The 26,687-nt window shown below is 30.8% G+C and overlaps 1 protein-coding gene across 6 annotated transcripts in view; it reads left to right on the top strand.

Moving 5' to 3' along the window:
* Positions 1-26,687, top strand: part of RhoGAP102A (Rho GTPase activating protein at 102A) — a 97,692-nt gene that overhangs the window by 5,722 nt on the left and 65,283 nt on the right. The gene's annotated exons all lie outside the window — the stretch shown is intronic.

Raw genomic sequence — 26,687 nt, 5'->3', positions numbered from 1 at the left:
ATGCTTTAACCTTTCGTTTTCTAATGCGAATGTTTCGTGTACCAGACGCACCTAACAAAAAAATATGAATTTAGCAATTTGAGACAATTAATTGATAATTTACATTTTAAAGTGTTTTAATTAATCAAAAACATATTTTGTTAACAGACAACGATAAACTTACGTTTTAAATAAAACATTAAAAGTTCGTTAAAGGATCCAAACTTATCATTGCATATTATTTTATGGTTATTTTTATCGCTAACATTTAGTTCATTATTTTTTTTCTAATACAGCGCAAACACTTTTGAATAAAGCTTTAAATCGATTTAAAAAATAATGCTTACGTATAACTTGAAATCTTTTTTATTTATATCAAATCAAAATCAGGCTTCAATAATGTGATCGAGCTAAAGTTAGATTTGATATAAATTATTAGAAGTGTTTCAAGTTTTGCTAATTATTTTTTATATTTTTTTTTGTTTTTGTTTTAAAAAAAAATATCACTTACATTAATTTCACGATATATTAAGATGATGTGCCATGAACAGTATAATTTTTAGATCACAATAGAAAACTGAAAAAATACATTATTAATATGAAATACACTAATTCTAATATAAGTAATAAGTTTTATTTAATTACCACGTTTTTCTTAGCTCGTATTCTTGTTTGTGCGGTGGTTGTTTATCCAGTAAAAGTCTTGCAATCGATTTTTCACCTAACTTCCCGACTAGCTAGGCATTGGAAACTTGAATTCATTTTTATTTAATTCTGTTTTGTATATAAAATTATTTCGGACAAAATCCGTAATTCAATCCACTATTATTGGTTTCTAAGAGGGTGGTCCTAGCTACTAAATTATCAATATATACATGGAAATCAAAACGACATTTCAGTATTATATATTTGTTTGTTTGTTGTAAAATAGCAAAAAAATGATTTGTTGACAATTGCCTTATCTGTCCTATTAATACATAGAATTGTCAAGTTTATAAGATTCAACAGAAAATTTAAAAACGTGTTATATAAAAAGACATAAAAAGTCGTTGGAGAATTTTCAAAAAATAATTCGCGCAACAATCCCATTTATTACAAAAATTTATTTCGAGTGACTTCTGTTTAGTCCATTCTTTATTATATGTCCAAACTATGAGAATAGATTTGATAATTTAGTCCGTTGACACTGGGCCAGCAACCATTTCTGGGTTCATTAATTATTACTACGGTGCACTGCCTGATCGCTTATAATCCTATTATTTTGAACAGTAAATGAAATATTAACGTGTCTTGTGATGTTATTTGAAATTCTTTATGTAAACAAATAAATTAAGTTATAAACAACTGCACACGTCGATAACAGAAAATCCGACTGCATGAAAAGCACCAGACTATTGTCAAAATGACTAGATTGACTACACAAACCTTTAAAAGAATCTAGTATACACCCCAATAAAAAAATGTCGAAAAGGTTTAGACTTTACAAGGGCAGTCACTAGTAGAAAAAGGATGACGCGAAAGAGGTGATTATGAAGATTAAGGGGGGAACATACTCAGCGTACGTCAAAATGGAGCTTTTATGCTATTTTCAAAGCATGACCCTGGACATTCCTTAAACGTTGTAGATAATCTATTGACATAATTTTGAAGCCTTATTATCCTTTATATTTATTTTAAACATTTGATGACTGCATAAAGTATTTTTATTACATAAAATAGTATTCTTTTAAACCCCTCGTTCTAATGTTTTAGAATATAGTCATATTTCAGTACGTCCATGTGAAGTGGTGTTAAGATTTTTTATATTTATTAATTTTTAAAGCATTTATAAAACAATTTGTAAAATTTATGTCGACATTATTATAGTGAAATATTTACAATAAAAAATTATATTGATAATCTCTGTGATCCAAAATTTGACAAGAATTAGGTATTTTATTATTCAAAAAATGGGCAATATTTTCACATTTAAAGATAAATTTAAAGATACTGATTATAAGCTATGTCTTTGACCATTCAAATGTGATAAATATCCTACGAATAATGTTTGCTTTATAATAATTATTGACCTAAGAATAAGGTAGTATTTTTTTGAAATACGCCATTTCTATTGGTATTTCCCAGTGGTTAAGCTACAACATACGGCCGTAGCCATAAATTGACGAACGATAAATGAAGTAGGGAGTAATATCATGTTATCATACCATTTAAAAAAAAACGTTAGCTGAAAACATAAACTTTACGTAAGCTGAGCATGTGGGCCGTTAATGGAAAATATTCTACTAAATAAATTGCTATTTCTTTGAGAATGTCATCAATCATTGTTAGGTAATTTTGATAAATTCCAAATTAAATAATATTCTGAAACTACAATAGTGGGCGCAAAGATTTTTAGGATAGTTGTACATTTTAATTATTGTATTTTTAATTAACTATTTTTTTTAATCAACGAATAATTCACGAGATTTAAGAATGTAACATTGTAATTATTATTGAACATACATAATTAGAATGTTACATTCTGAAAGCTTGTGAATTATTCGTTGAATAAAAAAATAGTTAATTAAAAATTATTGGAAAGTTCAAGTAAGTTACAAGAAAAAAAATTGGAGTGATCCGTTACGTCGGTTAGTAATTAAAGTAATACCTACTTTGATTTAAAATAGAAAAACCGATCACCAATAGTAGCTCAATTTGGAAAGCGCTTCAGTGAGTATTAAAAGTCATTATTTCAAATGTATCGCAATTAAGTATGGCTCCTTTGGCATCGTGGTATATGTGCGTGGGCGCGATACCCGAGAGATGCAGGTTCGATTCCTGCGGGGTGTCTTACTTTTTTCAAAAAGATTTTTTCATTGGTTATAAGTAATATATTTTCTCAGCAATATTTCCAAAATTATGTATGTGATTCAATTGAGCAATGCTTAATCTTTTTTACAACGTTTTTCTTAGGTCGTATTCTTATTTGTCCGGTGTTTGTTTGTCCGGTACAAATCTTGCAATCGATTTTTAACTAACTTCCTGACTAGCTAGACATTTGAAACCTTTAGAATATATCAGAACACGATGCTAATGCATTTTATAATACTTCTAGCCATCTTTAAGTAGAATTGAATTTATTTTTAGTTAATTCTGTTTTGTATGAAAAGTTATTTCGATACCATTATTGGTTGCTAGGGGGTTCCAGCAACTAAATTATTATAAATAATATATACGTGCGTTACTATGGAAATCATTATGAAATGACATTTCATTATTCAGTATTTCTATCAAGTACAAGTTTATATGATTCAACAGAAAATTTAAAAACGTTGTATATAAAAAGTTCTTTTTATCTTGCAATTATTCTAATATATTTCCTATTTTCTGAAGTTTTCGACCCTTCATAAAATAGTTTTTTTAGTATGTTTAGGTAAATAGGGATATTTCCATACCATAGAACTAGAAACATAATGCACCCAGGGATAGTTCTAAAGTATTCCATAACTTGCAATGTATTGAGAATATTCGAAAGTATTTTTAATGTTAACGCAAGTAGCAGCCCAAGTACCTACCTCCAATATATTACCTACATTAAAATAAATAACTGTTTATTTTAACATGTTAAAATATTTTTTTTAACAAAAAAGTAAGCAATAATGTTGAATGATAGTATAGGGATAATTTTGTTTATTGCTTTTACACATTTAAAAATATTGTAAAATATTAAATACAGGATTGTTTTTCCTAAAAAACCCTCTTACTGTATCGTAGTGTAGTGCAGTGGTTTCCAAACTTTTTGTTACTACGTCTCCCCTTAAAAAACTACTCTTGGCGCCTCCCCCCTTTATTTCATTAAATAATACAGACACCTTTTTAAATAGTCAACAATGTACTAATACAAAAATGAAAAAAAAAATAAACAAGGTTTTACTAAGTACTTATATATTCATTTTTAAATTAATTTGTTTTTCGTGCGATGAATGTGCTTGTTTATTAGCACAATCAATTTCAATAGTAGTCAATGCAAATTTATCATCGTTTGTTGATAAATGGATTCTATCATGGGCCCCACATCCTGAAGCGGGTCCCGAGATCAGGATCCTTCAACCACATATGTAATAGGCCTGAAATAGAACAGCGCTGCACGCGACTTTTTTACTATTAATTAAATAATGTTAAAAGTGCATTATCAAACTAACCATGAACTCAGTAAATAGATTTTTGTTTGCTTCAATATAATTATATCTGGCGTAGAAATAATTTAAATGTGGATACATGGCGAACTTATTTTTTTTGTAATTTTGATTTCCAAAGCTCCAAATTTTTATGAATGCCTTCACTTTGTCTTTTTAAATCAGTGAATGCATTAGTGGTCCTTGCATTGATTTATTCACTCATTTTTTTTAAATTTCAACCGAATATAACAAAATTATCGTTCCTAAACAAACTTGCGTCAAATCGCTTCATTTATTCACGAGATAGCCAGCGCGCTTCACAATAGTGTACAAAGTGAGGTATTATAAAATTTGTCTCCATATTTTCAGACAGGTTTGCAAACAACCTTTTATATGACTGTTTTTTTGTATAGTTTATAACTAGCGGCCGTTTTATAAACTATGCATTTGCAAACTGCAAACCTGTGGCTACATTAATTTTTTCTTCAATTTTAAATAAATTCAACACCTACATATTCAAATGAATATTTGTAACGTCACTTTCACTGTATGAAAATATGGATTCTGGTTTTAAGTGAACTGTGTTAAACTTTTCGCGCCTCCCAGTTTGGAAATCGCTGGAAACCTAACCTAACCTAACCTAACCTAACCTAGGTTCCGAAATATAACAGAAGCGGAGAATCATTAGCATTATTCTGCGAATATATTTTATTCACTTTACCCCGTATACATATTATCATTATGTGTTTTATAAAGCTTCAAATGCGATGTTTATTATGGGAACAAACAAAAGAAAATTAGATTTCCAATCGATTTTTGTAATTGAGCCTGCGATTTATAAGTTATGCTTTATGTGTACATTGAAGTAGGTAAACCTTAATTCATAATTGAGATAAATATAATAATAATATAATAAAAAAAATATTATTTTTTAAGTGTTAAGTATTATTCCCTTAGAAGAGTACTTATGTATGGTTACATGTAAATTGTACGTAAAACATTTCACCGTAACACAGTTCGCCGTGAGCTTTCCATCGGAAAGCGATGAGCGTATACTATACTGTCTCCAATTTTATAAGATTCAATATGGAAATTAATTAAATTTCCATTGCTGATTTTGGCAAAATTCATGAATTCAAGAATGAAAACCTAACCTAACAAATAATCCAGTATATCGGATATTTTCAAAATTTGTTTGCTGCTAGCTTCCTGTAAAAAAAAGTATAAACCGACAAAAGCGTGCTTTATTTAGACATGAACTTTATGTCACTAGGTACTATACGACCCAAAGAGGTTGGACGGTCTTTAATACACCTACGGCCATATATTTCCAATACAACATTTCACAGTGAAGTGTAATACGGCAAACTGCATACGTATAAGTTTCCGTACACGTTTATGTATACGTCTACCACTTACCTCGAAACAAAGTGCCGATTTTTATATAAATTAATAAATATCATTTTTTTAAATGTCGTCTTTTTAATCTTTAATACAATTTTTTAATTAACTATTTCTTTTATTCAAACGAATAATTCACAAGATTTAAGAATATATCATTGTGATTATTGAACATTATATAATTTTAGAAAAACACTAACTGAGAGAGTATATCACAACCAATAGAAAAAACTTTTTTGAAAAAAGTAAGCCAACCGGTCGGGAATCGAACCGACATCTCCAACGGGTAAACGCCCCAAACTCGTCGCATTCAACCATTATGCTACGGAAGACATACTAATGACGACAATATTTAAGCTATTGGCTCGTTGGAGATGTCGGTTCGATTCCCGACCGGATGGCTTACTTTTTTCAAAAAAGTTTTTTCTATTGGTTGTGATATACTCTCTCAGTGTTTTTCTAAAATTATATAATGTTTAATACAATTATATTATATGTATCAAACTATGGCGACCAATTTTAATATAAGAACTGTAAGTTTCTAGGATTCCTATAGACGTAGTAATATAACGAAATTATTTATTAATTAATTAATTTATTTATTTAAGAAAACAAAACATTTAAATTCAAGACGTTCACAACATGAGATTTACATTATAACAAATATTACCCTCACAAGAGAGAAGATAATATATATACCTAATAATAATAATTAAATATATATATATATATCTATATAAAAAAAATCGAATACAAAATACATAGCACGTCACCGAAAATGTCTATGTTTTTGGGGAGCGCATTGACTAGTCTTGCACCCCTTGCTAATGGTGCCTGATAGGCTTGACACGAGGAAACGGTTTCGATCCAGAATAAATCATGGCTGCGACTACGTAGGTAATTGACAGGCGCATATAAATTCAAGTTCATTCGGACTCCAGGATTGGAAACCATCCCTCGCGATACAGACAAAAGAGTTTCAAGAGCAGAAGTAAAATTAATGTATGACATCATAATTTTCAAGGTACATAAGTAGGTGTACTCGTACAAATTAATGAGATAGATTTTTTCATAGAGTAGCGATCTTTCATTCGAGAAAGTGACGAAGTTTCATGTTTATTTTCATTACAAAATGAAAATCAATGTCATGCGATATTCACATAATTTATTGCTGAAGTATTTATTTCAAACTAGATATAATAATATGAATACTTCATGATTATTTTTGTATGCATAACGCCTCTCATTAAACCGAAGTAAATATTAAAATGCCAAATAGCTTTTAACGCAGGTGAAAACATTCAAAATTATTATGACACCAATTTGTTTAAGCGATTTTTCTCTACTGTATAAATAGACGGCTCAACTATTCCGCTATTTATACTTGTCTTAAGTAATAGTACTATCACTCATGCGAACGCCTGGAGGTGTTATAACATGCAGGGGAAAACATTTTTTCAAGCAGCAATAATATATTTTCTATGTGTAAAACATAAACATTAATTTTCATTATAAAAGATATTCCTATTTTGACCCAGGTGCGGGGTCAAACCCTATTTTAAAATACCAGATTGTTTTAGCAATTTTAAAAATAGAACACTAAACAGCTTTATAATGGCCAGTGATGCAACTGCTGTTCTAAAATCAAACGTTTCCCGTCGCGTTTCCCGGTTTTGTAATACGACAAAATAAAAACACCCAACATCAACGATTCGGTTTCTCGAAGAAAATGTCTGACATTTTTTTATTATTTTTATTTGTGGAGATTTGGAAAAGATTTTGTTTACTATCAGAAAGTTTCTTGGAATTACTTTATCTGAATATCTTAATATGCTAAATTAAACAAACTTTAAAATTAAAATTATTTGTTATTAGTGAATCATAGGTTCAGTGGTCACAATGCTATTTTTTGTATGAAAAACAAACACCACCATCAAAATTTAATTTTAATACCTAGTTTAAATTGTATGTATAAATGGAAAATACGCCAGCCATCCGAAACGACAGGCGATCGTTATAATATAATGAGGATTGTAAATCAAAATTATACCTACGTCTTAGTTTCGATTATTATTGCTCTTACACCTGTCAAACACAAAATTTTGTCAGTTGGATTTTATACATCCCTGACCGGGTCTAGGACGATTTGGCGCCGGGACAACTGGACGCCACGCAATTCGAAAATAAATAGACGTTAGGTACTTATAGGTACTTTTAAAAAATATATTTAATATTATTATTTATATTAAAATTATTATATTATGATTTAATAGTTGGTGAGAATTTAAATATGCACACGTAAATAATGATTTAATAGAGCATATTTTTAAGTTCTAACGAAAAAAGAGTTTTTTATTTTTATATAAAGCCTCAGGCATGGTAATTCTCAATATGCAATAAAAAAACATTATGTTAAGAGTAAAATGAATTAAAACTACTAAGTAGTAGATAGAAACTGATTAAAATTTCTCGTCTACATTTTGTATACGTGTCTACGATAGTTCGGCGTTCAATTGTCCTGGCGTCCAGTTGCCCTATTCCCCCCTAACCAAAAATGTTCCAATTACTTATTAAGAATTACTTATAGTTTTATTATTTTTCAGAACAAATTCATAATCAAATAATATAATAGTGCTTCATTTTACTTAGGTATGTACTCAATCTACTTCCTGTTAGTCAGAATTTTTGGATAAAACAATATTTTTTATAAATTTATAATTTAAAACACATATATATCACAATATTAAATTATTTAATCTTACTTGGTCTTCACTAGCGCAATGAAAAAATACAATATATAAAATGTCGCTTATGTAAAATGTATTATTGAAGTTATACTTTTTTTGGAGCGTTTGGTAGAGAGTGAAATTGAGAGCTGCGCACGCACACCGTTACGAAAGTGCGCGCTGTCTGTCTGAAATCTGTCAGCTGTATACAAACGCAAGTTTGATAGTAGAATAATTCCGTTGCCAAGGCAGCGAATTTATTATTGTAGGCCATTTGCAATTCCTTACGTAAACAAACAATTAAACACCAGAGTGACAGTTGTTACTTTAAAAATAAAAACAACGAGAAATAATTATATAATTTAGTAATATAAGTTAGAGTATATAGAAATAAACCAACTGCGCTCCAATACGCTGCCCTTTTTTTGAGTGTGTAATTTAACAAGATAATTATTAAGAGATAGTCGAAGAATCTAAGTTATCACAAGCTTAGTTTTTTTTTTTTTGTTACGCCAAAGAATTATAACTTCTAACGCGCGTACATAAGTAGACACAACGATTTTTTATTATTATACACATATTATATAACAAATCTTAAAATATTGTCAGCGTATACATCCAGAATTGAATGGCTTCAAAATAGCAAGCTCATGGGCGCTGAAATTTTCAATTAAGATCCTTGGTCAATCTTTGGATTTGTTTACGATATATTGGAATTTATGATGTTTCGATAGAGACAACCAATTCGAACAGAAATTTTGAATTTATTGACATTATTCCATTAATAATCGGTAACCTTGGTAACGGAACAACTTTATAATAATATTAAGAAATTTAAACGTTCCACAGTGAGACTATAGAGATATAGAATTACAAATTAAATATCTATTTTCCGTAGTGTCATATTATAGCAAACTCGGTAAGGAGCTGACCTCAATTTTTTCACTTAGTCAGTCATCCATTGACGCAAACGCCAGATAATAGCTGACTCGATTATTTCAATAAAAAATAATATTATTTTGATTGTATAAATAGCGAATAATAATTCATCGGAAATGTCACTCGAATATACGTTTCTGGTCTGTTACTATCCCAATCTCCGTATCGTCCCGCACAACATCTAATTGTACCGAGGTGCGGACCTCGGATCCGTATCATAAGTTAAGTATTGTATATAACTACTGTAACATGCTATTGTACTCGCTCCTCCATCCATCGGAGAAACCACCAAATCTCGACTCTCCATCTTCACCTACTGCCCCTACTGGTCATCCTCAATCACAGCGGTCTCATCTCCCAACTCGATGGCTCCCACACGACTAATCTGTTGTGTACGAATAAAGTTCAAACATTTTAAATTGCTATACTTAATAATATATTTGTTATACTTTTCGGAGATGGTTAAAAAATAAACCAATGATTAGATCGTTCTAGACTATTCGAATCGATCGATGATTCAAAGGCAATCAATGACTCGCGTTTTAATTCCGAGTCACTTCACAGCGCATATCGATGTTCGTAAATGTATCATAAAAAACGATAAATTTTATTGAACAGTCTCGCTGATAGGAAAAACTACAAATTGCTACACATACCATACAACATACGTTCATAATTTGAATTGCCGAGACATTCCTTCAATTTCATTTACGTTTTTGACGTTTCGATATTTTTCTTAACTCAAATTTATTTTGTGGTTATGGCTCAGGTTAATAGTGTCATGATATTCTCCGTTTATTAATTTTAGTCAATATCAAATGAATACGTGTATTAATTAAGGCTCTAAGTACCAAAAACAAAAAAACTGACATTTTTATAGAAAAGTGTTCTACATACTAACGCCAATAACTTCAGCTATGGTCTAAGTGCCTCAAGCAAGTCAAAAAAATACAGCAAAATATTTAAACCTGTTGACGTTGTAAGTCCGTTGGCCTGTTTTATTTATAATGGTGTAAATAGCACTACAGTGGTCAACTTCATTCAATATAAAATGGCTGAAGATGGTGTGTTGACACTTGCGACTTCCTAATACCTAAAATTATAGAAGCTGCCGTGATTGCTTCACACTGTAAAACCACATTTTTCAAAAGGTATGCTTCATGAAATTTTACTGCAATGACTCGGTATTTTGTATCTACAGGCAATACTACTTTTTGGTACTTAGAGCCTTAATTAATACACGTATTCAAATTATATTATGTATTACTTACTACATTTGAATATAATGATATGTCGCTGTTTCATAACTGCATACAAATTGAATCAAAATGGCCACCATCCTCCAAAACTATTTGCAATATTAAAAACTGTTAATATTACTTTTGAACTGCAAGTTTTTACTAAAATATTTTGGTACAGTTCGGTTGTGAGGAATACAGCGGAAAACACAATTTGAAAATAGCCGATATACTGAATTATTTGTTAAGTTAACCTAACCAAACCTAACCTAACCCAACCTAAACTAATCTAAACTAACCCAAACTAACAAATAATCCAGTATATCGGGTATTTTCAAAATGTGTTTTCCGCTGTATTCCTCATAACCGAACTGTACCAATATTTTTAGTGGTGGCAATTTAATGCACATTGAATATGATTAGTCAGTTATTATGAATGCCTTTTACTCTTTTATTATTGATATATCAATAAAATTTTATCTAATTTATTAACAGTGGTATAGTGCTATATCTGGGAGCTCTGATTAATACCTCCTACACGCAGTGTTTGAGTTTCCGCACCAACAAGTTTCCAACAAAACATTCTTCCAATACATAGTTACAAAAATCATTTTATTATATTTACGTAAAAATAAATATTTATCAAACTAAAATAATACATTTAGGTATGTGCAATAAATAGCATTTAAAACATAGCTCTAAAATATTACAATATATTATATATAACTCAAAATATATATACCTCCCTAACATTATTTTTATATTATTTTTTGATGATTTATTTTTATTTTAGTTAATTATTGTTTGAGTCAGAGTATGGACCTAATAGGATGAGCAAGTTGGCAAGGCTAACATCCAGTTCTCGTAAAAACAAAAATCTGTTAATACAACCTTCACTTTGTGGAGGCCCAAATGATCTATTAGGATCAGACATACCTAGTTAAAGAAGAAAGATATATCCATATTATACCCAATAATACAATTGTATATTACGCAAAATTTCTAAATCATCTAGAAAAAGTGTGGGAGCGCCGACCCCACGCGCCCCCGTCCCACTTACTGCTAATATAACCTAACGTAACACAATTAATAATAATAAAGTCTATGTAAAAATCCTTGATTATAATATGAATATAATATGTTAAAGTAATCCTTTTAAGCGCCTGTCTATAGTGTCGAGGGTCCCAGGTTCGAATCCTGGGTCTGGCAAGTACACATATTGTTTTTCAATTTGTGTATGAGTCAGGGTATTGACCTAATAGGTTGAGCAAGTGGCTGACAACCATTTCTCGTAAAAATAAAATCTGTTAATACAAACCTCCAATATGTGGAGGCCCATATGATCCTATTAGGATCATATAGGAAATCATTTGGATAGGAAAAAGAAATCATATTCGATGTATTCATACAATGTGATAAATAGCTATTTCAATACTGCGGTACTGTGATGGCAAACGGTTATACAGACGTACCTACAAACTTATCTAATGAATGGATGGGGGAGCCACAGTCGAAAACTACCCAATCAAGACTAACAACTGGACAGAATCTGACATTATCCATATGGTAGTTTCCATTTTTGACCGTTCTTTAGATAAATCTATAGGACTGTAACTGCTGTTTATACAATTTTACAGGAGAGCAAAAACAAAGTTTTGAAATCAGTCTGACAAGAGTTAGGTAGTTTATAAGATATTTTGAAGTATATTATATCAAAATAAGCGAAATTAGCATCCCAATACAAACCGTAAATCATTTCTTTTAAAAAATGAAGTTTTATATATCTTGCATTTTAAGCAGATATGTATTTTTGCCATATAAACTTTTTTTCACATTTGGTCAGATGCAGATATCTTTTAACGTACTTACCTTTGTGACCAATAAAGTTGCAGCTCTAATATTTTGCCACATAAAAGAATATACATAATTAATTGAAAACATCTCATGCATATACACACTAGAAAAATCGTTTTTGTATGCTGGCGCGAATCCAGCAGATGCAGGTTCAAGTCCCGTCAGGACGATTTTTTTCTAGTGTGTATATGCATGAGATGTTTTCAAATTATGTATATTCAGTATAAAGAATGTTACATTCTGAAATCTTGTGTCTAATTCGTTGAATAAAAAAAATTGTCTATTAAAAACATAAAAGAATGTATAATTTGGAACATATTATGGAAGAAAACTAAAAACCTGAAAAAAACAGCAGTTATAACCGTCTGCCATCACAGTACATACCGATTGTATGTAATAATTAAGTACTTACACTTTGATTGCTATATTATTCAGTTAAAAAAACTTCGACCATTGTTTGATACTGAACTTGTATGGTTAATTTTTATTATAATTAAGGCTTGGTTTGTTGAGAATATCCTTTGAATGAACCCGAAATGTCGAGAAATTAGAATAATGAAGTATACACGGCGTCAATTATAAAACCAACAATCTAAATCTCTCAGGTTTGTTTCTTTGCCGCACTAAATCGAATCAAAATGGCCGCCACCCACTAAAACTATCCCCATTACCGAACGTTGCTAATATTACATTCGACCGATAAGTTTTACTAAAATATTTTGATTGTGATATTTTTGGATCGGCGCTAAGTATAGGACGACGTGAGGAAGTCGCTCGCCAAGTCTGTCCGACGTACAGTCTTGTGATGTGTACGCATGAATAAGTGGTCAACCGGAGAATTGTTGAAGTGATAATCTATTAAGAATTATTACTCTAAAATTGGCGAAAGACGTTTTTTTTTTTAATTTTTAATTCTTGATACATGTTGACTGCATAACAACAGAAAGCTGCAAGTTATAATGCAGTTCTACTGCTTCAATATTTCAGTTAAATAGATAAGTGTGTTGAATTTAGTTATCTTGTGAATTTAGTATTTATTTGGTAAAATTAAGTCAATCCCGAACGGGCACTGTACTATATTCCGAACGACCGCTAACTGAGAGGTTTGCTGATAGACTGAGAAAATTTTAGTTCTCCTTTCAACGCAGTGTTGCTATAGCTTATAGTCATATTATAATTCGTTTGAATCAAAAAATCTTATATTTAATTTAATATCAAAATACTTCTATTATTGAACATACATAATTTTGAAAACACTTTTAAGAAAATATATTATAACCAATAGAAAACATCTTTTTGAAAATAGTAATCGAAACTGAATCTCTCGGATATCGCGCTGTTAATAGTTAATTAAAATTATTAGCAAGTTCAAGTAAGTTACAACAAAAAATCTTTTAGTGACGTCGGTTAGTAATTAAAGTAATACCTACTTTGATTTAAAATACAACTGCCGATCGCCAATATAGTAGCTCAATTTAGAAAGCGCTTCAGTAAGTATTACAAAAAGGCCAATAGTTAAAGTTTGTCGTAAGTAACCGCTGATATTGCGCTAACTGTGCATTAACCAATTATGCTACGATCCTTCAATCTAATTACCTACGACAATTGAAACTAGTAGGTCATAAATGAAATGCTTATAAAATTGCACTATTATTGACTATCGGTTTTTGTGTATTAAAGCAAGGAATATTAATTTCCGTAATTACTAACCTACTAGTTTTAATTGTAGTAATTAGATAGGAGGCTCGTAGCATAATTGGTTAATGCACAGTTGGCGCAATACCAGTGGTTATACGGGTTCAAATCTCGTCGAGCATCGTATTTTTTTCAAATATGATTTTTTCTTCTGGGTTTATATCTGAGGTGTTTTCAAGTTATGTATGTTCAATAACTATTTTTCAGATGTACTGTAGCTATTGGGAATTATTTTTTTAATATTCATTAATACTTGTGTAAATGGACACGGAACAGTAGGAATAAACCATTTGTAAGTAGGTAATGTTAATTAATTACCTACCCTAGACTAAATTCTAATAGAGATAAAAAGATAAAAGATAAAAAGTACTTTTTATATACCACATTTTAAAATTTTCTGTTGAATCATATAAACTGGACCATTCTATGTACTTATAAATAAATACTTTTTTTGTACTTGATAGAAATACTGAATAAATATAGAATACTAAAATGTCATTATGACATTTCATATTGATTTCCATAGTAACGCACTATATATTAATAATTTTGTTGCTAGGACCCCCTAACCAATAATAGTGTTTTACGTGTACGTTTTTCCGAAATACTTTCCATACAAAACAGAATTAACTGAAAATGAATTCAATTCTGCTTAAAAATGGCTAAAAGTATTAAAAGAATGCATTGTCGTCGTGTTCTGATATATTCTAAAAGTTTCAAATGTCTAACTAGTCGGGAAGTTAGTTAAAAATCTTTAATCATCCAATACAAATCTTGGACAAACAAGAAAAAATTTATACTGGACACGCAAGAAAAATCTGTACCGGACAAACAAGAATACGAGCTAATAAAAACGTGGTAAAAAAATAAAATTAGCAAATTACATGCGACACCAACATTGTTCAACTTTACAATACGGCATGACTTAATCCTGGTCAACACAATTCGTATGAAATTTTAGCATCAACTTTTTACGATTTTTTTCCGAAACATACAAAACAGAATTAACTGAAAATGAATTCAATTCTGCTTAAAGATGGCTAAAAATATTAAAATAATCCATTATAATCGTGTTCTGATATATTCTAAAAATTATATTCTCAAATGTCTAGCTAATTGGCAAGTTAGTTAAAAATCTTCAATCGTCCAATACAAATCTTGGTAGAAGAAGAAAAAATTTGTACTGGACAAACAATAATACGAGCTAATACAAACGTGGCAAAAAAGTCGTTTTGATTTTTTTCTTTCCAAATAAAATTGTATCATGAATTAAAGAAAAATTAAATCACATTTTTTATCTACCTATTCCGTTATCAAATTATTTCCATTTTATCCGTAATGCTCATCATGCACCTTTTATAATGTATTAGAATGTTAAAATATATTCTTAATAATAATACAAAAACCATTTTAACGATTTAAAAAAATCCACGTATTTTTCTTCGAAAATTCCATTTCGATTATATTAATTTCTAGTAAAAATTCCCCAAAGTGACTTACGTGAGGTCTAGATCACGTGATCGGAATAATATTTTTAACAGTTTACATTAAGTGAAAACCACGCGGTATTATTAATATTTGTTTATTTGCGGATCTGGAATAGCCACAGAAGAGTACAGAGGAATCAAATATTTACAAAGAGGTGAGATTATTTGAGAAGCTATTTATTTTTAAAATAAACATACAATTACAAAGTTACACTACTATACTTAGTAGGAATTCCTGGAAACCGCTATAATACGATGGATTTCAATGCATAATCGAAGTCATCAAAACCAAACCCAATAAAGTTCACTTTAAGCCTTTAACGGCCCACATGCTCAGCGTAAGTCAAAATGGAGCTTTTATGGTATTTTCAGACCATAATCCTGGACATTCCTTAAACGTTGTAGATAATCTGTTTATATTATTATTATATTATCCTTTATATTTATTTTAAACATTTGATGACTGCATAAAGTATTTTTATTACATAAAATAGTATTCTTTTAAACCTCTCGCTCTAATGTTTTAGAATTTAGTCATATTTCAGTACATCCATGTGTAGTGGTGTTTTTTTTTATATAGAATTATTAATAACCATATCTTTGTTTTTTCGTACAACGTGGTTGTTAGTAATTTTGAACAATCATAAACACCCAGGCTTTGAGAAAAACATAAATATTGTGTCCTGACCGGGATCGAACCCAACTCTCGGGTGGAAGGCAACCGCCTTATGCACTGCACCGCGAGAGCCGCCTGTGCAGTGGTGTTAAGATTTTTTAGATTCATTATTTTTTAAACGAATTTACAAAACCATTAGTAACATTAATGTTAACATTCATAGTGACATATTTACGATAATAAATTCTATTTCATAATCTTTTTGATCCCAAATTTGACAAGAATTAGGCATTTTATTATTAAAAAATGGGCACGATTAACACATTTGAAGATAATTCTAAAGATACTGATTATAAGCTATGTCTTTGACCATTCAAATGTGATAAATATCCTACGAATAATGTTTGCTTTATAATAATTATTGATCTAAGAATAAGGTAGTATTTTTTTGAAATACGCCATTTCTATTGGCATTTTCCAGTGGCTAAGCTACAACATAAGGCCGTATCCATAAATTGACAAACGATAAATGAAGTAGGGAGTAAGATCATGTTATAAGACCCTTAAGGCTATACTTCAGTTGAGGCATAGTCTAAAAAGATCGTGAATAGGCGATGTGCGGATTGTGCAAATGACGCGTGCCGAACGAAATATAATTTGTCATAAAAATTCAACACGCATCCATTTAATTTTATGTTTTTTATTATATTAGTAATAATAATAGTATATTAGTAAAGTTTTTTAGTCATCTTTACACGATTTAAGAATATATTCCTCCGACGTTATGACAAAACAAATTGGCGTGCTCACGCCTGGACTGTCGGTCTCCGATTGGCGACAAATGCGAAATTTCGTCGCACCTACTGTTGAAAATTATTTGCTGTTTCACTTATGTATGCTCTTAATATTTTCGTAAAACGACAAAAATTTCTCCTAGATCTTTGCGTGATATTATTTTCAACAATTTTTACATGGAATTATCAAATTGTTAATTTTTTTCACTACTTCTATCGCTATATAAAATGAATCTAAAACATTGATAATAAGGTATGAGTCTAGTGGCGAAGGGTGGAGGGAGGCTGTTAAGATTCTACATAAATACTGTACATTAAACTTTATCAGTCATACGCATTTATTTTGTTTGTATGTAACTAAGACTACAGTTTACGAATGGAGTTGGTTAATTTAAAAAAAAAAACAATTAAACCCTGCCTAAACCAAATAATTAATAGTTTTGGTATTAGTTGGTATTGGTAGTAGTTACGAATAATAACAAAAAGTGCGATTTTCGCATTTGTACTGTTAACTGATAAGAGAAACAGTAGTGTAGGCTGTTCAGATCCGACATAAATAGTACACACTAAACTTTGGCAGTCAAATGTATTTGTTTTCATTGAACTAAGACTACAATGTGTAGGTGTAGATCAGGGGCGGGCAAACTTTTTGGATGGAGGGCCAAATTCAAGAATTCAAAATGAGCGGCGGGCCGCAATTAAAATATCTCTTTTAGATATACACTATTTATTATCACGAAAAATAAACATTACAAAAAAATTAATGAGAAGAATGAAAGTGTTGTACATTTTTTCAAATTCAGGTGTTAATTTTGTGGTTGATATTTTCAAAACTGGTTGTAAATGGGCATCGGAGATATTTGATCGCAAAGAATTTTTATTGAGGTTCATGATCGAAAATGTTTGTTCACATATATAGCTTGATCCAAAAACAACGAACATTTTTCTTGCACAATCTGTAAAATTTGAATATACCTATCTTCACGACGATGCAATTCTCTTAAATCAGTGTCACACTGCAGACCAATAATCTCAAGTTGTAGCTCTGTCAGTACACTATCAATATCTATTGAAAATGGATCGCGTACTGTTCCTAAACTTGTCTCAATTTTTCGGAAGTCACCAAATCTTTGTAAAAAATCGTCATTCAGAGCTTTAATAATTTTACCATATTCTTCAAATTTATATTCTGGTATATTCAGCAACTTCAAAGTTGGAAAGTGGTCCACGTTCTCATTCGATATTTGTCGAAGGAACAACTTGAGTTTTAATTGAAATCCATTCAAACTCTTCACCATATCGTGGGCATATATTTTTTTTCCTTGCAACGCAGAGTTAAAAGTATTTAAATGTGTCACGATGTTCAACATAGAAAATAGTGGTTACATAGTGTGAGACGAGACGCAAGGAAGACATACTGAGATAATACATTAACGAAACAACAAATTCTTCAAATTTTAATCTATTGTCAATATTTTTTAAAAAATATATAAAAAAGTTATTCGTAATCAGAAGTACAATTAATGATGGCGGGCCGCAAAAAAATACCCGGCGGGCCACATGCGGCCCGCGGGCCGCAGTTTGCCCCCCCCTGGTGTAGATAGTGTTTCTTAGTGTTTAAAATTCAATTAAGCCCTGCCTAATCTAAGGTAATTATCAAAAAATATTCGTTTATTTACATAATATGTAAAACTAAGTCATTTAACCATACATAATTTTATAAATTTTATAGATAGAAGAATATTTTTTATCGATTACTATTTGGCTTAGTCAGGCCTAATAAATTTTTAAAAACTAACCAATACTATCTCTAATAATAAATATTCTTAATTTAACGAAAGTAAAATATAAGTATGACTGAAGAAGTGTGTACTATTTTTGTCGATTGCCCATTGCATACCTAAATTATGATGGTTTGGTTTAGGCTGGGTTTAATTAAATTTTAAAAACTAACCAGCACCATGTGCAATTTGTGTTTTTAGTACAATAAAAACAAATAAATATGACTGAGAAATTTTAGTGTTCACTATTTATGTTGAATTTTAGCAGCGTACCTCCACCCCACGCCACTGAGGGATACGTAACACAATCACTGCTGATCTTTTAATTACCACATTTTATTAACACGTTAATTATAAATCTAATGGCCAACTGCTCCAAACGCTAAATGAGTTAAGGAAAACTTAACATTAAGATTGTATACTGTCGCTTTTATCCCATTATAGAAAAATTACGACATTTAAAATGGAAAGAAAATCAATTACGTTCAGAAATAGAAAACCCCACTTCAAACGAAAAATGAAAAGTTGTAGTAATGATATCAGCTGATCGTATGGGAATGCCGAACATTTCCGAAGAGTAAAATTATTTTTTCAGTGTCATCCATCAATCGTCGGTAGCTCGTCGCGTGATTCACACTTCAATTAGCGTTATTATCCACGCTGTAAGCATGCATTAATCCGTGGGCCGTTCCCTGAACTTCAAACCCGTGACAATCTTTCAGAGGTTTCTAGAGATATGACAAACTTACTCATTACACACACTACTGTCTTGGATAGGGACTCCAATCCCGGGATTCCGGAATATTTTCGATACCTATGAATCCTGGTATTAGTAAACATAATCCTGAAACCTTCGGGATTGATTTTTTTTTCAATCACAATCAATAATTAGTATATGTACAAAATTATGTCAGTGAAGTGTAGGTATGTACCTGCACATGTGACAGAGGGAATCTCCGGATGCTCACGGATAATAAATAACCATTTTTTGTTGACATACGCAATCGTAAGAACATCAAAAATATAATAAATTCGTTCATTTAACCAGCTAGACTCAATGACATTAATATATGAACGAAGCATCTGGAAAAAAAATGACACTCACTTTTTTGTCGGGTCTGCCGAATGGCATAATCTGTTCTTACGTCATTACAATAAAGGTGATATTGCTATAAATTCCCGATGCTTTTTGTCGGTCTGCCGAACGGTTCGGTTCGAACGGGTTCGCTCAAATGAACATTGACACTAGAAACACTTTTCTAACGCCATTACAATAAAGGTCATATTGCTATAAATTCCCGATGCGTGATATCGCATAGTGGAAATTGCGTGACTTCTACCTATACATGTGCAAATATCGCTATGCCCGAATTTACTTGCTAGCTACTCTCTTGAGTGCGTTGTCCATTAATAATGTCATTGGCTAGACGACACTGATGTTCTGGCACGCGAACGGCGTCTAACCGCCAGTGCCACGGACGTGCAGACAGGCACTTGTTTCTACGCCGAATTTTATGAATGTTATCTTTTCTCAAAAAAAAAACTGTTTTACTTTCACATTATTATCTATATTACAATATTATTAAAATTTACTCCATTAAACCCATGTATTTCTAAGATTGAACGTACATAATATTAACATTAAATATCTTAAATAGTAAAAATTATACTAGATATTTTGCCGTGGGTCTCAGGTTCGAATCCTGGGTCTGGCAAGTACACATATTGTTTTTCAATTTGTGTGTGAGTCAGGGTATGGACCTAATAGGTTGAGCAAGTGGCTGACATCCATTTCTCGTAAAAAGAAAATCTGTTAACACAAACCTCTACCCTGTGGAGGCCCATATGATCCTATTAGGATCGGACATGGTCGATTTTTTTTTTTTTTAATCAATATATATATATATACATATATATTAACTATCGCAAAAAAAACACCAATCCCGGGATCGTCAAATTGTAATTCCGAAATCCCGGGATCAAAATTTTCGCTCGGGATTGGATTCTCTAGTCGTGGTAAAAAATGAATTCCTCAGAACCTGCTGCTCATTGGATGTGTATAATGCATTGTTGTTATCTCGTGGTTATAATGTTTTAATCTTGGAATAGGTAAATTAAACGTATAGAGCTGCCAATAAAACTTGGCAGTACAAGAGACTTGTCTGCATTTTTTGCAGGTCCATAAAATTGTTCTGTCATTGAAATTGGAGATAAGTATTATTCTTTAGTGATGTCACATTGCGTTGGTAGAGATTAGTTTATTATTTTTAAAATGTTTTCAAAACTGTGTTTTAAAATTTAATTTGACTAAATTTATGATAATATTGTTAATCTCTCTGAAAATATAGAGTAGGTACAAAATAATTTGTGAATGAATTGAAAGTAGATAATATATCAAGTCACTGCTCTTTTCTGCAATAGATTGCAACTCGATTAGAGCTTGGTCATGCGTTGGGGTGATTTGTCCTTTATTACAGAGGTACTCAAACTTTTCCATTTCACGGCACCCTAAAAATAACAATTAGAGGAATTTAAGAATTAAATAATAATTTGTAAATAAATAGAAAGATTTTCAATATACTAGGTATTTTTTTTTGATACACATCATTACAGGGATACTTTTATATCTACGCTTAAAGCTTGATCACCCCTTGGGACAATTTGTCCGATAAAAAATAGGTATTCCAACTTTTTCTTTCCAGGAAGCCCTAAAAAAATAATAATTAGTAGACTGCTATTCACCACACAGTTACACAAATCTTGGATTGAAACTAGACAACCTACTCTTGATTCCCATTCCACGGTGAGTTCCAAACGATTGATTTTTATAACAGCTACCTGCATTGTTAGATAATTGTTAGTTGGTCGCGAAACAATTTGATTTTTTTGGCAATATAATATATTGTGAATTAATATTCTTTTTAGTACTACATGTCGTCATGAGGCCCGATGACAAGAGTGCCGTAAAACAATTTTCAGGTTTTTAATATGGATCATTAACGGCCCACATGCTCAGTGTAGGTCAAAATGGAGCTTTTATGGTATTTTCAGACATTCCTTAAACCCTAACCGAAAAAATAACATTTTTTTTAAAACGGTACATGTTCAAACACGCGCGTTAACATGATCTTACTCCCTACTTCAGTTATAGTTTGTCAATTTATGGCTACGGCCGTATGTTGTAGCTTAACTACTGGGAAATGCCAATAGAAATGGCGTATTTCAAAAAAATACTACCTTATTCTTAGGTCAATAATTATTATAAAGCAACCATTATTCGTAGAATGTTTACCACATTTGTTCAAAGACATAGCTTATAATCAGTATCTTTAGAATTATCTTCAAATATGTTAATCTTGCCCATTTTTTGAATAATAAAATGCCTAATTCTTGTCAAATTTGGGATCACAAAGATTATAAAATATATTTTTTGTCGTAATTATGTCATTGTATAATGTTAACATTAATTTTACTTATGGTTTTCTAAATGCGTTTAAAAATTAATAAACCTAAAAAATCTTGATACCACTGCACATGGATGTACTAAAATATGACTATATTCTAAAACATTAGATCGAGAGGTTTAAAAGAATACTATTTTATGTAATAAAAATACTTTATGCTGTCATCAAATGTTTAAAATAAATATAAAGGATAATAAGGCTTCAAAATTATATAAGTAGATTATCTACAACGTTTAAGGAATGTCCAGGGTTGTGCTCTGAAAATACCACAAAAGCTCCATTTTGACCAACGCTGAGCATGTGGGCCCTTAACCATTTCCCTTAACTTAACCACCCTAAACTCCATTGATATTGAGCCCCTTATGGAAGCTATGAAGTCAAGATTTTTTTTCTGCCAACGCATTTGCTGATATCAGCTGCCTGGTCTTGCATTATGAGTTAAAGAATGCAGCTTGTTTACGTTTGACGGAAGTTATAAATTCTCTTGGATTATTAACTCATATCAATATTCCCTCATTGATAGAATTGGTATCTGCCAGTTTTATTTTGGTACCGATATGATGTAGTATCTGACAGTCGCGAAGGGTGGAGGTAGGCTGTTAAGATCCGACATAATTAGTGTACACTAAATTTTGTCGGTCAAATGTATGATTACAATGTGTAAAAAATAGTGTTTGTTAGTTTTTAAAATTCAATTAAACCCTGGCTAATTAAAATCTTAGAAAATAGTCAAAAAAATATCGTTTATCTATAAAGTATCTCAAATTATCGAATTAAACCATACGTCATTTTAGATATTTTATAGATCGAAGAATATTTTTTTATCGATTATGGTTTGGTTAGTCAGGGCTTAATGAATTTTATAAAACTAACCCACACCCTCTGTAAATGTATTCTTAATTAAACGAAAACAATTAATTATGACTGAAAAAATGCGCACTATTTTTGTCGAATCGACCATAGCATACCAAAATTATTATGGTTGTGTTTAGGTAGGGTTAAATTGAATTTTAAAACCTAACCAGCATCATCTGTGAATTGTATTCTTAGTTCAATGAAAACAAATAAGTATGACTGACAATGAGATCTGATAAAAAGAACACACTTGTCAGGTATACTTACGAGAAATAAGCAGATAATACGATATTACTACTAATGAATAGGTACACACTAATAACAACGACGCACTAATTTAATGAAAATTCAAAAACTCACTGACGACATAAAATTAAGCGACCAGTTTAAATTACGTATTTTTTCAAAACATTTATACACATAAAAAATCATTAGATAAGAGTTCTTTTTATTTTTAAAAAGTCTATATTTATTAATACTCGATTAAACACCATAGAAATCATTTTTTTCGGTTTTAGGCTCTGCGATCGGAGCTTACCTTAGTTTATACAATTCGATAGACTGGGTTGGGCTACGTACCGTAAAGTCCATAAAAAAAATTGAGAATTATTTGAAACATAATCCGACCTTTATTTACGTCAAGACAGATGGCGCGCTGTGGTATATTATTTAAAACCTTTGCAGATTTTTTATTATCTGTGTAATACATTCCTACACATACGGCATCTCTCGTTGGCAAAATAAATTATTTTATAGAATACATAATCAAGTGATTATATAAGTAAGTCAATATGTAATTAAAAAATATTTTTCTTAAGAAGGTAGGCTTCAAATAATCGCCCTGAATGGTGTCTTCGCCACTGATGTTTAGTGTATACTATTTATGTCGAATCTTAATAGCCTACCCTTCACCACTGGTATCTGATCATCCTCCATCGTGTGTCGAAAAATAGTGTCTCAATTGAAGGTCAGATGGTTTACCATATTTACCGGCATGCCAATGTACAAGCGTTTATTAATGACCATAAAGAAATTTCAGCCGATATATTATCGTTAAGAGTAGTCGAATGTGGGGAAACTTAACTTTGAATTGGACAATTTGAAAAGCATCAACATAAAGGCCAGATTTTTTTTTGTTAATTATTTAAAAATCCGAGAAATCCGAAATTAAGACAGAGTAATATTAGTATAAGAAGACCGAAAAACTTGGGGCCGATTTAACCATTCGGTGAGGCCTGCTTTCTTGGTCTCATTAGACTGAAACCGTATGCGATTTAGAACCGTGTGTCAGACTAAACTTATGATTTCTGTTCATAAAAATATATTTGTAAGTGTAAATGTATACGTAAATAACTTTTTATATACAACGTTTTCAAATTTTCTGTTGAATCATATAAACTTGATTTGACTAGCTTAAACGATCAAAAAAAATTATACTTTATAGAAATACTGAATAAATATAGAATACTGAAATGTCATTTTGACATTTCATATTGATTTTCATAGTAACGGACGTATATATTAATAATTTAGTTGCTAGGACCCCAGACCCCTAGCAACCAATAATAGTTTTTACTTTTAACGGATTTCTTCCGAAATAACTTTTCATACAAAACAGAATTAACTGAAAATGTATTCAATTATACTCAAAGATGGCTGCTAAAAGTATTAAAAGAATGCATTGGTACCGTGTTCTGATATATTCTAAAAGTTTAAATGTCTAGCTAGTCGGGAAGTTAGTTAAAAATCGATTGCAAGATTTGTGCTGGATAAACAACCACCGGACAAATAAAAATACGACCTAATAAAAACGTTGTAAAATAAACGGATACGTTCAGATGCTTATAATATACTTTGTGAAATCATAAGTTTAGTATGGCACACGGTTCTAAACCGCATACGGTTTCAGTCTATGGATGGCCTCTTAGTCTCATTAATAGTATAGGTACACACGTAAAATGCTATGAAACAACTCCAATATCGATTTAATTGATAATTATCTCTTCTTAAATCGATAACATAATGTATTCTGTAGACTGTAGAGGGCCATGTCACTGTGTTAATTTTTTTCTAAACTTAATACATTTCTGTCTCATTTTTAAAAAAGATTCCCAAATCTTCGATATCATTTAAATGTTGTATTGCATCTTTCTCAATAACAAAACAAAAATTGTATTTCGACAAGCAATATTTTCAGAGGTGGCAATTTTTTTTATTTGGGAGCTTCCTGTCAGATCGGTACTCTACTTTTACGAGCAATCAAAGTACATGTTAATATTCCTCTGAAAAAAAACAATGGCAGGTTTTAAACTTTTCAGGTCTCTTATCTAAACATGAATAGTTTGGAGCATACATAAAAATTTATTAACCAAAATGAAAGGCAAATTTTTATAATACGAATTTTCAATTTGTCCATAAAGATTAATTTTTCTATTTCAGCATCTTAATGCTTTATGTATCTATATAAACAATGGATAAAAATTTTCTGACTAATCACATGTTTCTCAATCGCCAAAGTAGGTAATACTATTATGACAATTGTATTATGTGGCTTGGATTTGATGTTTCGAATAAAAGATGTACTAAACATATGTATGAACCATAAATTCCAATGGATTTAAGTTTTGTACCATACCATTTGAGTCGTTTTTTGTGACCCGGGTTTCGCCTTTCGACATCTTCAGGCACTGTGTACACTTCGCAAAAGGCACATATACACTGACAACGAATACTATTAACTCTAACATATACTTTTAATATTTATAATATATTTCTATTGTGATCCTGGACTTAAGGAGGGACATGCTCAGCGTAGGTCAAAATGAAGCTTTTATTGCATTTTTAAAGCATGATCCTGGACATTCCTTAAACGTTGTAGATAACCTAACCTAACCGATTTTTTTTAACGGTACATGTTCAAACACGCGCGTTACCATGATCGGTCAGTGCATTGTGTCTCTACGTCACCGAACGCACCAGTGCAGCCGATATTCGTTTAGTATTTAAACAAAATAAGATTATCTAATAATTAGAAAAATTATAAGCATCTATACCTTAGATCCAGTGTGTTTTAAATCCGATAGTATAGATTTTTTAACTAATGTAGGTATCATGTTTTACAGATCCAGTGCACATAAATGTACCTTTTGAGCGCATTTATATCATTCTGTATCTTATTTCTTATGCTTATTTACAACATAGAAACCTGAAATATATAAAACCACAAATCCATAAACCATTAACATTAAGAGCCTTAACTATTATATATATTTGTTTTTATTTATTATGGAAACAACATTCACCGTTAAAATATTTTTTTTCGGTTAGGTACATGTTCAAACACGCGTTTTAACATCATTTTACTCCCTACTTCAATTTTAGTTTGTCAATTGATGGCTACGGCCGTATGTTGTTGCTTAACCATTGGGGAATGCCAAAAGAAATGGCGTATTTCAAAAAAACACTACCTTATTCTTAGGTCAATAATTATTATAAAGCAATCATTATTCGTAGGATGTTTATCACACTTGAATGGTCAAAGATAATATATAGCTTATAATAAATATCTTTAGAATTATCTACAAGTGTGTTATTCTTGTCCATTTTTTGAATAATAACATGTCTAATTCTTGTCAAATTTTGGATCACAGAGATTATCAATATAATTTTTTATCGTAAATATTTCACTATAATAATGTCGA

The sequence above is a fragment of the Rhyacophila brunnea genome, unplaced genomic scaffold (assembly GCF_057557595.1).
Source record: "Rhyacophila brunnea isolate RB1 unplaced genomic scaffold, BYU_Rbru_1.0 scaffold_12, whole genome shotgun sequence".
In the NCBI taxonomy this organism is placed as follows: Eukaryota; Metazoa; Arthropoda; class Insecta; order Trichoptera; family Rhyacophilidae; genus Rhyacophila; species Rhyacophila brunnea.
This window is presented reverse-complemented; position numbering and strand designations above follow the sequence as displayed.